Raw genomic sequence first — 15813 nt, forward strand, 5'->3', positions numbered from 1 at the left:
GGGTGTCGGGGACGGTTTTTGTTGTGGTTTTTTGTTTTTAGGGTTTTTTTTTACTCGCAGACAAACATAGGTAACCCATCAAAACTGAAAGCTGAAAAGCGATGTATTTTTTACAGCTGGAATCTTGGCTTGGACTAAACGTCTTCCTTTTCCTGTTTTGCTCAGGGCTCCCAAATCTGTATTTTCTCAGTATCTGGCGCTCTCAGTGCTACACATTCTTCCTAGCTGGAGATCGGGAGCAGCGGAGAGGGAGGCCGGGAACAGAGATCCGAGCGATCTTTTGTGCGCTCATGTCTAGCGGTAACGCTTTTTTGCCCCCCCCCCCCCAAACCTGCGCCTTTCCGACCGGCGAGCGCGCGCTGCTGTCCCTCCGGAGAGCGAAGCGGCCGCGCCCTCCTCCCTGCCCGGCAGCACCCACCCGACGCCGCCGCCGAGCGCGGCCAGGGCCGGCAGGGCACAGGCGCGGGGCGGGCCCGGGGCGGGCGCGGGGCGGGGCCCTCCCGCGGGCCGCGGTGCTTCCGTCCGAGCTGTGTCCGCTTCCGCCCCGAGCTGCCGCTCTTCTCCCAGCTGCCGACGGCTCGCTTGGGCCCCGACCAAGTAAGCGTATCCCCGCGGGTGGTCACGGGCTTTTGGATGTTTCCTGGCCGCCGTGCCCGCGTCCCCCCTGGGGCAGAGGAGGGGGCGAGGAGGGGCTTGGCACTGCGCCGGGCGAGGGCTGCTTGGCGCCCCGTCCCCGCCGTAGCTCTGCCCCGGCCGCTCGCCCGCCTCGTGGCCGTGTCTGCGCTCGCTGGGGGACCGTGGGGCTGGAGCAGGGTCGTGGCCGTGGGCGGAGCGCCTGCCCCGGGCGGCCGCGGGCGCGTGGCCCGGCCGGGGCTGCTCGCACGCTGCCACCGCGGCTGCGGCTCCTCCCGAGTGAGGGGCCGGCGATGGCCGCGGGTGACGCGCGCAGTGCCGTGGGCTGTGCTTACTGAAAAATGTCCGAGCGGGGTTCAGAGCTTGTGCTGCAGCGAGATGTTTTCTCCCATCTCATTTCCCCCCCTTAAATTCTATCAGCAAACTAATACAACCAAACTTCCATCTCGCGCATGAGAGAGCCTAGGGACCTTGGTAAAGAGTACAAATAGATTATATAAACTGCTCTAAATTAAAGAAAAATTCTCTGCTTATCATCGAGTGCATAGTTTTGGAATGGGGTTAATACTCCCCACTGAAAGAAATGAAGCAGCTGTAAGTGTAAAAAAATATCTATCAAAGGAAATTCACCGTCGGTATGGATCACTGGCTGGCATAATGACAGACCAGGAGATAGAAAAGCAGGAGATTTGGGTAGTGAAGTAATTCAAGCCTTCAAGAGTAAGCAGGGAATTAAACAAAAGCTGCTTATATTTTGCCACCCACAGCACTCAGGAGAAATAAAAAAAGGAATGAAGCAGACTATTAAAATTAAGTTAAAGAAAATTATAGGGCAATATCCTGAGTAATGGTCTGGAAGATAACCACTGATGTTAGCAGCTTTATGAATAGTAATATGATGTAGCAATAACTACAACCTCCTTTGCCATATGAATAGTAGCAATAACTCATGCACCAGTTTACATCTTGGCATGTTTTGTTTGGATTGCCCATGCCCCGCGTGGATATGACCCCCTTAGGGTCCTGAAGGTGATCAGTGGCAATGGGAAAGACATTATAAGATAAGGAAAAAGAAGCCTCTAGTGGAAGAAGCAGTAAAAGAAGTAAGAAACAAAAATGGGGTAAATGAGACTAAATATATATGGTGACACTGAGGCCAAGTGAGAGGTTTGAAGCCAGGGTAAAAAAAACGTGCCTTAGAACATATCCTAGAAATGGAAGGTATGAGTTCAGTATCATGTGAGTGGGATGAGGGCAGTGGAACATCTGAATGACAGCTCCAGGGGTGAAAACTTGTGGACTTAGTTGTGAATTGTCTGAGAAGGACAATCACTGCACAATCAGTTTGAAAAGGTGGATATTTAGGCTGACTTTCCCTCCAGCTCACAGCAAGGCCCCCAAAAATTCCCTCACTGAAAATCAAATGAGGAAGCTGTAGTTTGACGTGGTCACTGACTTTGGCCCTGACACCAGGTGTTAGAGCAGAGCTGTGCAGCTGAATTAATAATGAGTATAAATCGAAGAACTATGCCTTTGAATGACACCGATTGTTCTGTGCCTTCCCCTAACTCAAGTCCTGAGCCGGCAAAAGTGGATTTGCAGTGTCTTAAGTGGTGAAAGGCTGATTGTGGTTCAGTAGAAGACTGTGGTTACTGCCTTGGTCCTTGCACTCCAGCATTTGCCTCTGGAGGATGAATGGTCATGATCATGATCGACGCAACCACACAACTGCTTGATCTCATCCAGACTCTGAGGAAAGGGTTAAGGAAAGAGGGTTGGGGAGCCTGAGATTTTCAGAACACCATCCTTTTTAACCCTTCAGCTGTCTGTCTGCACATGTATGACTGAGATGCATTATACAGGTAATCCTTCATACAGGGTTCATTCATTCATACCTCTTAAGTTGATAGAGTGCTTGGGAGGTAATACCAGAAAGTCAGCTGATACAGCTCACATTGTAAGTGGCATTCCAAAAGCTTCCAGCTTTTGAACGAAATGAAGAGCATGGGAAACCTGTAACACAGGGCTTCTAATTTCATGTTGGCTTTATACGGTTACGAGGCTTAGGTTTACAATTTTGTGGCTGTTAAATACGTGGCAATTGTTATTAGCCTCTCCAGAATACGACTGATGATGGAACTACATGTATTTGGAAATGTACATTTCAAAAGCCGTAAGACAGGTCTTGTTAATTTAATTTTGATTTTCTTGTCTTTGCTTCCTCATGCAGCATCTGTCAGCTGTCAAGTAAAGAAGGTAAAAAAGCCTGTCCGCACAAAACACTTATTAGCCAGTAAAGGTAAGACTACATTACATGCCTGGTACATCATGGGTATTTGTTTGAAGTCTTTGAAGTTTTAAATGCAAATCTCTACTTCTACATTTCAAATCTGCTACCTCCTACTTACCTAATTTCTTTGTGTACTGTAGAAGACCCTGTGCAGCTGCAGCTCTGTCAAATCCCTTATTAGCAAGAATACTATACTTGAGTTTACAAGTGGAAGACGTCTCTTTAATATCGAATTTCAGATTTACATCCTATGTTGTCATCTGGCTTTGGCATTATTTCTTACTATGAATGTTAGCGCTATGACCGTGCAGTTGCTGAATGCCAGTTTTTATAGGTCAGGGCTGCTGTATTGGACCTTTCTTGAATCTGCATGCCATTCTTGCAACATGCTTTTGTGAATGTGAAATATGCAAAATTCTGGAATAGGTGCACTTAAATAGGCAGTAATTCTAGAACCCATGGATGGCTGCATTCCAAATTACTTGTAACCTCACACTTGTCTTAAGTGTATGCTTTTCTTTCATTGTAGGGATGCTGCCTGGAGCAGAGATGAGGTCAGGAAGGCCAAGACAAAGTATGTTGAACCGAAAAGGAAAAAAACTGCCCACATCACACTCCCCGTGCTCTCTTGTTAAGGAAGACAAGAAAACTAGAGTCAACTGTCCTGGAGAAGGCTGAGATACTCAGCAACTTTTTCATCTCTGTCTTCCATGGTAATCTCTCTTCCTACTTCTCTCAAGCCCCTGCCCCTGAAGACAGGGACTGGGGGAATACGTAATAGCCATTGAAAATGAAGATCGAGTTTGGGACCACGCGAGGAACTTGAACATACGGCGTCTCGGGCGGCAGCAGCAGCGTCATAGGGAAGGGATAAACCAACTGTTGCCGCCGGCCCAAGTACAGGAACAGAGCAGAGCCTGAGCAGGAGCCACGGCAGTGTCCCCGGCCACGCTTCCCCCGTGTCGTGGGGTGGCCATCAGTCCATGACAACAGAGCTGGGGAGTAAGTTCTGACTTCTGGGGGCTGCCGCCCTTTCTTTTGTTGCAGCAGAGCCCCTTTTTGGGGGCATGTACACGTGGAAATACTTTAATAAAGCAACACGCTGCTGTCCAGGGACTCATTTTGTGCTTTCTTTGGGGGTGAGGAAAGGCTAGGGGATGGGGTAGAGGCTCAGGGGCTCAGATACTCAATTGGGGCACCCCAACATCCCTGGGTGGAGAAGCAGGTGAGTGGGGAATTAAGGGGGGGTCATGCTGGGCATCCTCCCCCAGAAGGACCCAAAGCTGCAAGAAGATTCACAGGGAGGGGTGAATGTAGAATACCAAAACCTGTCGAGTTTTTTATATGTATTGGCAAATTTATTTATAAATTTTAAAATAAGCCCTCGCTATCTACTGCATTATATACAGGAATATAAGAAACTCGGACAAGACGTGTAGCTTTTGAAAATAATGCCATAATGTTTTTATATAGGAATGAAACAATCAAGTGCCTGAAACCATAAGAAAAGCTGCTGGCGCTGAAGGGAATAGGGCTATCTGGCAACTTTTGCGCCCATTCTCTGCCTGTCCCTAAAGCGCGTCGCAGCACTGCTGAGCTCCGTGGCAGTGCTGCCGCCTTGTGGACAGAGAGCGGTACTGCAGACCCCCAAAATGGCTATTTTCTGCTCTGAAAAGATTTCCCTCTATGACCAACAATGCATGTATCTGTTTTAATCACATAGCCAGATGTACTGAGAATATTACTTTCAGAGCCAACAGCTGTGCTGGATTTCTGGTTTGTGTCTGTGAGAAGTGGGATTTGTGCTGAAGGTCCTGTTGGGAACAAAGGATGATGTAAATCCACTCCTGGAACTAGCGAGGAAGAGCCAGAGTCCCCTCAAGTTTCAGCAGTGCCAAATCACATCATCTCTTCTTAACCCAGGCAGACCCTGCAGCCATTACTCCACCCACCTGTTATTCCCCTCCAGCAGCCGGTGGGAGCCTGAACTCTCGGAGGACAGCGCAGCTCGGAGGACAGGCAGGGACAGCGTCTCTGGGCTGCAGGGTGCACGAGGGGCTGAGGGCGGTGGGCCGGAGGGTGACACAGAGGGATGGGGACAGCTGAGAGGTAGAAGGGGTATTTAGGAGCAACTGGATGGCTCCGGGGTGGCACAGAGATGCTGAGAGGCTGCAGTGGGGAACTTGAGGCTGACAAGAAGAGGCTGAGGGGGAGCGGACGCCTTGAGGGGAAAAGAGGGGGATGCTTGAGAGTGACAAGTGAACCAGCCCTCCCACCACCCCTACCCAGGTGGAGAGCTTGCAGTCGAGGTCAGGGGGCCAAGGCACAAAGTTGGAGGGCTGGGGGTGACACGAAGACATGTGGGCAAAGAGGGATGGTTTGACAGGTGGACAGCACACACTGCGGGTTAGGGGTAAAAAAAGGACAAGACGCAGAGTAGCAAGTAAGGTTAGGCTACAGGTGCAGAAGCCCTCTCCCCAGCCCTAAACTCACCCTAAACATCACCAGTTTTCCCCAACGGCAGCACAAGGCAGCAACCGTAATAAAAAGGTAGCAATGATGTTTGTGGGCTAGAGAGTGAAAGGTAGGAACTGGTGACTGTGCAGTTTTGTAGGGGTTTTTTTAGTGTTCTTTTCAGGGCCTGAAAAGGAAATTTTAAGGTTTTTTTTGTGGGAGTTTTTTAGGGACTTTATGGGAATGCGGAGGATACATTTAGGGCTTTTAAATAATTTTGTTAGGGTATTTTAAGGGCCTTCTTAGCACTTTTTAGAATTTCTTAGGGGGGTGTTGGGTGTTCTTGGGGCTTTTTTAGGACTATTGAGGGTATATGAGGACTTTATAAGGACTAGAGTATTTTTACTGTTTTTGAGGGAATATTTAGGGTTTTTTTTTACCAGTCAATTTTAAGGATTTTTGGGGTATTTTTTCAGCTCTTTTAGGACTAAGGTATATTTAGGGATTTTTTGGGGGTGTTTTAGGTGTTTTTTAAAAGTACAGTGTTCTTAATGTATTTTAAGGGTATTTTGAGGGGGTTTTAGGACATTTTTAAGATTGGGGTTTTTTAGGGTCTTTTCATGGCACGACACACGGAGGATGAGGGGCACTGCAGGGGCTCGAGGGTGACAGAGGCCGGGAGCCGAGGGAGGAACAGGGACAGGGGTACAGCAGGCGACACGCAGAGACGCCGAGGGTGGCAGGCGCAGCCAGAGGGCACACGGAGAAGCTGGGGGAAGAGGGCCAAAGGAGAGGGATTCAGGATGAAACACAGGAGTCGAGGGGCAGCAGAGAAGGGGCTCGAGGGTGATGCACAGAGCCTGAAGGCTGGGGGGCAGAAGGAGGGCTTGAGGGGTAAAGGGAGAGGGCTCGAGGGCTGGCCAGTCCAGTGGAGATCAGGGGTACAGGGTACACCTTAGGAGGTAAGTTTGTGTACAGGCGTACCACCCCTTACCCCAGCCCTAACTTCACCCTAACCAGCCCTCCTAACAACAGCCTTTTCCCTCAACAGCAATACAACACACCAACCCTAACAGTGAAATCACCCCGGAACACTCCCGGTGGGGCAAGATGGCAACCCTCACACCACAACAAAACTCTGAGAGGACAAGAAAACCCACTCTAAAAAGGGTAGGGACGACATCTGAAGGCTAGAGAGTAAGAGGTAGAATTTGGAGGCTAACCCTCTTTTTTCATCACTGGAGAGATTTAAAGTGAGGAAACTCCCTCTTTCTCCAGTATTTTAAGGGATTAAATTAAAGGACACCAGAGATTTATTTGCATTTTTATCAGTTTTAGTGGCAGCCACTGCCCCATTTCCTCATTTTAAGTGCTTGACTCAAAGGAAGCTCTTCCTTTTTCAGTATTTTAATGGTTTAAAACTACATTTCAGGGCACCTCTATCTGTACCCTAGGACCAAGTATCTCAGAGGAGGGTGAGCCTGGCACATACTTACACCTAATGCTGCCTGGGAATACATTATTTTCCTTTTTTAGTCATAACATAGATAGTTGTAATTAGAGGTCCCAAGGAGACTTTGGCCATTTGTAAAACTAGTCTTCCCCTTCACCATACTTAGTCACACGTGCAGCAATACCTAATAGTCACTAAGGACTAAATATGTAAGTTGATAGCAAATTACCTAACTTCCCAGCCCTGCTGCCTGAATATAAAGCTTTATTTCTTACCTGTTTTTTGCCCTTTTCCTCACAGTAGCTGTAGCAAAAAAGAAAATGCTGTTATTTTCCTGCAGAGTTTTCTCCTGTATCAAGCTATTTATTCCCCTCAAATTAAAGTCAGAGGAGCCAAACAGCAGCAGCTGCTCTGAGGGCTTTTATACCCGGTGGGTTTTGCCCCCTCCCTTTTCCTGGGTGCCATGGGAACGAGAGGTGGGCACAATCAGGGGTATATTAACCCCAGCCTTGGCTGAGGGGCTTCATTCCCTCTCTGGCAGTCTGGGATCATCTGTGATAAGAGGTCTCTTATTTCAGAGAAGAGGCTTTTTGGGTTTATCTCAGCTTTTTTTCAGCAGCCATTTAAAGTCATAGAGGCTTTGAAGATACTCTAAAGCAAACAGCATTGGACACAGGGAGTATTTAAGTTCATGATTTTGGGTTGGGTGTTTAGGGGTGGTAAAGGGCTTTTGTAATTTCTGGTTTTGTTCTTATTTTGTTGGTTTTCTTTTTTTTTCCTTTTAGGAGGAGTACAGCTTCCAGAAGTTCCAGGTTGTTTCAACTACAACACTTTTTTCAGCAGATTAATTGTGTCACAAAAGGCATCTGCCCAGTGTCAAAGATAATGTTTGAGATTGTGGCCTCAGGTGAGTTGAGGATTATGACAAGGAGAGGGAAGGTGAGCAGGTATCTGGTTAGGAGTTACTGGGGGGGGTTGAAGGCAGCAGGGTGAGAAATGGTATCTATTTGAGGGCCCCCAAGGGCTTTTCACAAGCATAGCAGAGGCATTCACATGTCTTACAGCACACAAGCTCATCCACTGCAGTCACAGAAATTTTGCCTTTCTCTAACCCAGGTGCCAATCACGATAACAGGCACAGCCTTGGAATCAGGTTGCAGCTGGAGGCTCAAGACCCAGGCACACTCAGGAGAGGGCAAGTAGCTGACTTGCTGGGATTTGGCCCACGTAACACTAAACTCATACGTTGTTTTTGGTTTTCTTTATTGTAGCTGAGCGAGAGGCTAACAGGCCATCACGGGGCTCTCCGAGGCAGGCTCATTTGAGGTCCAATTCACATCACCGGTCACCCAAAAGATAAGTTAGGGGCCACAGCCTGGAGATGGGAGGGTAGGAGAGTAATGGGTTGGAAATTGCTGGGACAGATTTAAAAACTAGCAGAGGGTAAAGGGATGTCCTCTAAGAGGCCCCTTAGGACAGTTAAAGGGAGAGGCTCTAGCTTTGATCGCAGCTGTCGGGCGCGCAGCGCAGAACAGTTCCGGTCCGCGTTGTGTCGTCCGGTGTACCGTGTCCCCTAACGTGCCTTTGGAGGCCCTCGGATCAGATATCTCTGCCTTTTCCTCTCGAGGCCCTTATCACAACCGTCAGCCATCATCTCAAGGTTCTCGAACGCTCGCACTTCTCGGCACAATGCCGATGTCATTTGTTCTTTTACGGGTGGGCTCAGCCGTGTCTGACTCTCAGAAGCATCGAGTCAGGTGTTTTTTGAGGCCTTGTCTCCAGGTGTATCACCATCCATCCTTTCCAGGCAGGCATCAGAGCCACTTCTCTATTCAGAAGCATCCGGTCAGATGTCCTTTCAGGTCTTGTTCTGAGCTGTACAGACAGCTGCCTTCCGCAAGAATCCATTATGGCAGATTAGGACTTGTCAGAATGTAAGCTCAGGTAGAGGATTCTGACTGTGGCATTCTTAGGGATCCATCTTTGCAGTTCTTGGAATAAATCATTCAGTTAGCATCCTTTTCCAGGGTTCTGTGAGCCTCATCAGCTCACCATCATTCTCACCTCGGTCATCTCATTTTGCATTCTCTCAGTCCCTTCAGTCATATTCCTTGCCAAGTGCTTTCTGTCCCTGTTGTGTCCCCGTTGTTTGTCACGTCCTGTCCTGTGTCACGGGTGTCTGCACATATTTGTGCCGGAGCTCTTCTGCCCTGCCGCACAGCCCGGTGCAAAAGGAGAGGTCCAGGGGACTTGCAGTTTGTAATGTGGGGTGTAGTTGGCTTCTAGATGGGATTTGTAGAAGGACCCAAGATATCTGGAGCTCTTAAGTTATCCTGCAACACTTTGACTTGTCTCCTAACTGTTTTTTCAGATTCATATGGGTTAAATCTGTGCCAGAGCACCCCACCCCGGGTGAGGAGCTTTCCTCGAGCAGGTCAGTCAGTGTTTGTCTCTGCAGGGGGAGTGTAAAGTGGGACTCTGTTACAGCACTGTTCTTAGTCTTTCTTTTTAGGAAGTAAAGCTGGATATCAGCAGTCAGGGTGAGGTGGCCAAGGTGAGCATTGAGTAGTGTACAGAAGCAGTTGTTGCTCAAGTCTCTCTTTGTGGGGCAACTGTAAACCTCTGTCCTTGTTTGTGTGCTTTAGGCGGTGCCCTCGGAGTACGCCAAGCCCTGTCACCACCTGGCCGACGCGCCGGGTTTGCCACTCCTGTGAGCCCTCTGGAGATATTACGGGACTCAGTGACGAAGCCTCTGCCTTTCCTATTTAAAGGTGTCACCCGGGTAGCCTTTGGCAACAGCCGAGGAGACGCGGTGAGTCGGGGAAGTAGGGAGAAGGAGCGAGGGTCCACTCAGGTTTCAGCAATGCCACATCACCTTGTCTCCCCTTAACTCAGGTGCACCCTGCCACGATGGTGTCCGCCTCCAAATGAGCCTGAAGCGTGCATTCTTAGGAGAATGGTGAGTATCAGAATTGTTAGATTTTGGCCACTGTGCTGCTGAGATCATGCATTGATGTTTGGTTTTCTTTAACGTAGCTGACCAAGAAACAATAGGATGGTGTTGAACAACAGTGCCACAACAGGAGCTTCCCGGATGTCGCGGCCGCCTTCTTTTGCAACCGGCACGGATTGGCACCCCCAGTTGTCTGAGAGATAAGTAGAGGGCTAAGACCCACAGAGGGGATGAAAGTGGTGTGCTGGGTGGGGACCCACCGGGAGGGGTTTTTGAGTCCACTTTGGAGATGGAGGTGTCCATGAAGCGGCTCCTTAGGCCACCTAATAGGAAAGTCTCACTTTTGATGACAGAGGTGAGGTGCGCAGGGCAGAGCAGTCCCGGTGTGTGGGGTGTCACTTGTCCATTGTGCATTCTGTGTTGTTTGGGTATGTCCTGTCTTTTATCTCAGGCCTTTGAGGGGCCTTTCAGAAACCCTGGCATCATTCTTAGCATCTGTGATTTCTGCATTCTGTAGTCTGGCACGAATGCCATAGGACTTATGACTTGGGAATGCAGGCAGGCATCAGAGCTACTTCTCTCTTTAGAAGCATCCGGTCAGATGTCTTCTCAGGTCTCGTTCTGAGCTGTACGGACAGCTGCCCTCCGCAAGGATCCATTATGGCAGATTAGGACTTGTAAGAATGTGAGGTCAGGGAGGGAATTCTGACCATAGGATTCTTGGGCATCCATCTTTGAAGTTCTTGGAATAAATCATTCAGTTAGCATCCTCTTTCTCCAGGGTTCTCTGAGCCCCATCCGCCCACCATCGGTCGTACCTCGGCCATCTCATTTTGCGTTGTCTCAATCCCTGCAGTCATTTTCCTTGCCAAGTGCTTTCTGTCCCTGTTGTGTGCCCATTGTTTGTCACGTCCTGTCATGTGTCACGGGTGTCTGCACAGGTTTGTGCCGGAGCTGCTCTGCCCTGCCCCATAGCCTGGCGCAGTAGAAAAAATCCTGGGGACTTGAAGTTTGTAATGTGGGGTGTAGTTGGTCTCTAGATGGGATTTGTAGATGTATACAAGATGTGTGGGGGTCTTTAAATTATTCTGCACCCATTTGACTTTTGTCCTGACTTTCTTTCAGGTGCAGATGGATAAAGGCCCGGGCAGACCACCTCATCCTCGTTACGGGGATTCCCCTGAGCAGGTCAGTCAGTGTTTGTATTTGCAGGGGGAGTGTCAAGTGTGACTGTTACAGCACTCTTCTTTTTCTTTCTTTTTAGGAAGTCAAAGCAGAGAGCAGCAGTCAAGGCTGTATGGGCAAGGTGAGCATTGAGTAGCGTACAGAAGCAGTTGTTATTGCTCAAGTCTCATTTTTCTGGTGCAACTCTAAACATCTATTCTTGTTTGTGTGGTTTAGGCAATCGACTCTGAATCTGTCCAGCCCCCGTCACCAACCGGCCGATGCACCGGGTTTCCCGCACATGTGAGCCCTGTGGAAGTAATACAGGAGTCTGTGAAGATGAAGCCTTCAGATTTTCTGTTCCACGGTCCCTTCCCGGTAGCCCTCAGGAACGGCCGAGGAGTTGCGGTGAGCGGGGGAGGTAGGGAGGAGGAGTGAGATTCCACTTAAGTCTCAGCAATACCAAATCACCTTCTCTCCACTTAACCCAGGTGCATGCTGCCACAATGGCGACAACCTCCGAGCGAGCCACAAGTGTGCGGCCCAGGGAGCCGGGAATTCTTTGGAGAAGGGTGAGTAGCAAAATTTTCAGGTTTTGGCTGCTGTACTGCTACCATTGTGCACTGATATTTGGTTTGCATTCTGTTGACAGACTAAGAGACGATAGCCCGGCGTCCGAAGGGACTTTCCAGACGGCGCTTCCGCTTTCTTTCTCACCTGACACGGATCGGCACGCCCACCTCTCCGAGAGATAAGTAGCGAGCTATGACTCACAGAGGGGATGAAAGTGGGGTACTGGGTAGGCACCCACCGGGAGGGAACTTGCATTTGGCTTTGGAGATGGAGATGTCCATGAAGCCGCCCCTTCGGCCCTGTAAAAGGAAAGCATCGCTTTTGATCGCTACGCTGAGGTGCGCAGGGCAGAGCAGTCCCGGTGTGTGTCGTGTCACTGGTCAGTCGTGCGTTCCATGTTGTCTGGGTGTCTCATGTCTTTTACCTTAGGCCTTTGAGGGGCCTATCAGCAGCCCTGGCATCATTCTTAGCATCTGTGATCCCCGCCTTCCTTGGCCTGGTATCAGTGCCATAGAACTTTTGACTCGGCAGCTTAGACAGGCAGCAGACTCGCATTTCTCTTCAGAAGCATCCGGTCAGATGTTTCCTCAGGTCTTGTTCTGAGCTGTATGGACAGCTGCGCTCTGCAAGGATCCATTATGGCAGATTAGGACTTGTAAGAATGTGAGGACAGGTAGAGAATTCTGACAGTAGAGAGGATTATGACTGTAGGATTCTCGGGCATCCATCTTTGCAGTTCTTGGAATAAATAATCCAGTTAGCATCTTTTTCCAGGGTTCTCTGAGCCTCATCAGCTCACCATCAGTCTACCCTCAGTCATCTCAGTTTGCATTCTCTCAGTGCTTGCAGTCCTTTTCCTTGCCAAGAGGTTTCTGTCCCTGTTGTGTCCCCGTTGTTTGCCACGTCCTGTCCTGTTTCACGGGTGTCTGCACAGGTTTGTGCCGGAGCTGCTCTGCCCTGCCGCATAGCTCGGCGCAATAGGCCAAGTTGCGGGGACTTGAAATTTGTAGTGTGGGGTGTAGTTGGACTTGAGTCGGTATTCCTAGATGGACACAAGATGTGTGGAGCTCTGAAGTTATCCTGCAACACTTTGACTTGTCTCCTAACTGTTTTTTCAGATTTAGATGGATCAAATCTGTGCCAGAGCGCCGAATCCCGGGAGAGGCGGTTTCCCCGAACGGGTCAGTCACTGTTTGCCTCTGCAGGGGGAGCGTAAATTTTGACTCTGTTACAGCACTGTTCTTTGTCTTTCTTTTTAGGAAGTAAAGCTGGATATCAGTTGTCCAGGTGAGGTGGCCAAGGTGAGCATTGAGTAGTGTACAGAAGCAGTTGTTGCTCAAGTCTCACTTTGTGGTGCGACTCTAAGCCTCCGTTCTTGTTTGCGTGCTTTAGGTGCTCCCCTGGGAGTATGCTAAGCCTGGACACCGACCGACCGAGGAACCGGGTTTGCCGCTCCCGTGAGCCCTCTGGAGATATTACGGAACTCAGCGACGAAGCCTCTGCCTTTCCTATTTAAAGGTGTCACCCCGTAGCCTTTGGCAACTGCCGAGCAGACGCGGCGAATCCGGGAAGTAGGGAGAAGGAGCGAGGGTCCACTCAGGCTTCAGCAATGCGCCGCCACCTTGTCTCCCCTTATCCCAGGTGCACCCTCCCACAATGGTGTCAGCCTCCGAGAAAGCGTGGGGCCCGAGGAGCGGGGCATTCTTATGAGAACGGTGAGTATCAGATTTGTTGGATTTTGGCCCCTGTGCTGCTGAGATCATGCATTGATATTTGGTTTTCTTTAATGTAGCTGACTACGAAACAACAGGATGTTGAACAAAGTGCCAGCAGGAGCTTCCCAGATGTCGCAGTCGCCTTCTTTTACAACCGGCACGGATTGGCACCCCCAGATGTCTGAGAGATAAGTAGAGGGCTAAGACCCACAGAGGGGCTGAAAGTGGGGTGGTGGGTTGGGACCATCTGGGAGGGGTTTTTAAGTCAGCTTTGGAGCTGGAGATGTCCATGAAGCGGCTCCTTAGGCCACCTAAAAGGAAAGTCTCATTTTGATGACAGAGGTGAGGTGCGCAGGGCAGAGCAGTCCCGGTGTTTGGTGTCACTTGTCCATTGTGCATTCTGTGTTGTTTGGGTGTCTCCTGTCTTTTACCTTAGGCCTTTGAGGGGCCGTTCAGATACCTTTGCATCATTCTTAGCATCTGTGATCCCTGCATTCTGTAGTCTGGCACAAATGCCATAGAACTTGTGACTTGTCAATGCAGGCAGGCATCAGAGTCACTTCTCTCTTCAGAAGCATCCGGTCAGATGTCTTCTCAGGTCTTGTTCTGAGCTGTACGGACAGCTGCGCTCCGCAAGGATCCATTATGGCGGATTAGGACTTGTTAGAATGTGAGGTCAGGTAGAGGATTCTGACTGTAGCGTTCTCAGAGATCCATCTTTGCAGTTCTTGGAATAAATCATTCAGTTAGCATCTTCTTCCTCCAGGGTTCTCTGAGCCCCATCAGCTTGCTGTCATTCTCACTTCGGTCATCTCAGTTTGCATTCTCTCAGTCCTTGCAGTCATTTTCCTTGCCAAATGCTTTCTGTCCCTGTTGCGTGCCCATTGTTTGTCACGTCCTGTCATGTGTCACGGGTGTCTGCACGGGTTTGTGCCGGATCTGCTCTGCCCTGCCCCATAGCCTGGCGCAGTAGAAAAAATCCTGGGGACTTGAAGTTTGTAACGTGGGGCGTAGTTGGTCTCTAGATCGGATTTGTAGAAGGACCCAAGATATCTGGAGCTCTTAAGTTGTCCTGCACCCCTTTGACTTTTGTCCTGACTTTCTTTCAGGTGCAGATGGATAAAGTCCCGGGCAGACCACCCCATCCTTGTTACAGGGATTCCCCTGAGCAGGTCAGTCACTGTCTCTGCAGGGGGAGTGTCAAGTGTGACTCTGTTACAGCACTCTTCTTTTTCTTTCTTTTTAGGAAGTCAAAGCAGAGAGCAGCAGTCAAGGCTGTATGGGCAAGGTGAGCATTGAGTAGTGTACGGAAGCGGTTGGTATTGCTGAGGTTTCCCTTTCTGGTGCAGCTCTAAGCATCTAATGTTTTTTTTTCATTTTAGGTGGTCCACTTGCAATCCATCTGGGCAGAGCAAGGCCATGCCAGGTGGGTGCAAGCTTAAGGTATAGGTGTGGCACACTTGTCAGATTAGGGAGGTTGTTTTTTTCCTAGTATCTCAGCATGCTTTTCTGCTCTGTTTCTTTGCAGGTGCTGTTACTGCCCTAGGCTTACCAAGGAACAGAGGAGAGCAGGTGAGTCGGTGTTTAGGCAGGTTGACTTATAAGTGAATGTTATGCAGCAGCATGCTGAGCGTGCACCTTTTCTTTTTGCAGGGTTCTTCCGGGAAGCCTCCCGAGTCAAATCGAGATTCGAGGTGAGCCGGGGCAGCGGTGCAGAGGAGTCCTGGGGATAACTCTTTTCAAGGGCAATAGTCACATTTTCCATTTTGTCTTAGGTACCCCGAGGAAGTCTGTAGGCAGAGTTGGGAAACGGCAGCACCGAAGCACACGCGGAGAACCTCTCGACGTCCACATCCGACCTCCGATGGATTTCGTCCGCTCGTCTTCCAAAAGCTAAGTGTCGGGGCCGGCGGTCGGGGGGAGGGGAAAAACCTTTGCCATCACGGGGGGAAATCTGATGTCAGACTAGCAGAGAGGTCTGTAGCGGGCTAGGCCGTCCGGAAGCAAAGGGAGAGGGTTTCTCCTCAGCCTCGGCCGAGCCTTCGCCGGGCAGGGCGGTTCCGACCGACATCCACACGCTCGTGACCTTCGCGTCGTCGGCCTCCTTCGACCCGACGTCGTCACGGATATTTCCCCCGAGGAGCTCGCCTTCGGGGCCGGACCTATAGCTGCAGTCACCCGGCAGTCTCTTCTTCCTTTTTATATTGCATGTACCTGTGTTGGTTTCTATTGTACTTACACTGTAGGTAACTGCGCCGCCTTATATTTTGTGTACTTACACTGTGTGCTTCCACTGTATGTGCCACCTTATATTTTGTGTACTTACACTGTAGGTAACTGTTCCGCCTTATATTTTGTGTACTTACACTGTATGCTTACACTGTATGTGCCACCTTATATTTTGTGTACTTACACTGTAGGTAACTGTTCTGCCTTATGTTTTGTGTACTTACACTGTATGCTTCCCTGGATGTGCCGCCTTATATTTTGTGTACTTACGCCGTATGCTTCCACTGTATGTGCCGCCTTATATTTTGTGTACTTACGCCATATGCTTCCACTGTATGTGCCGCCTTAT

General features: G+C 49.7%; 1 long non-coding RNA gene across 1 annotated transcript; it reads left to right on the plus strand.

Moving 5' to 3' along the window:
- The first annotated feature begins 494 nt into the window (after positions 1 to 494).
- Positions 495 to 4033, plus strand: LOC311158795. Its single transcript, XR_014616482.1, has 3 exons — positions 495 to 597; positions 2864 to 2932; positions 3453 to 4033. It is a non-coding gene; the product is annotated as an uncharacterized lncRNA (long non-coding RNA).
- Positions 4034 to 15813: the final 11780 nt, after the last annotated feature.

Source organism: Fringilla coelebs (assembly GCF_963513975.1).
Source record: "Fringilla coelebs genome assembly, chromosome: 13".
NCBI classification, from domain to species: Eukaryota; Metazoa; Chordata; class Aves; order Passeriformes; family Fringillidae; genus Fringilla; species Fringilla coelebs.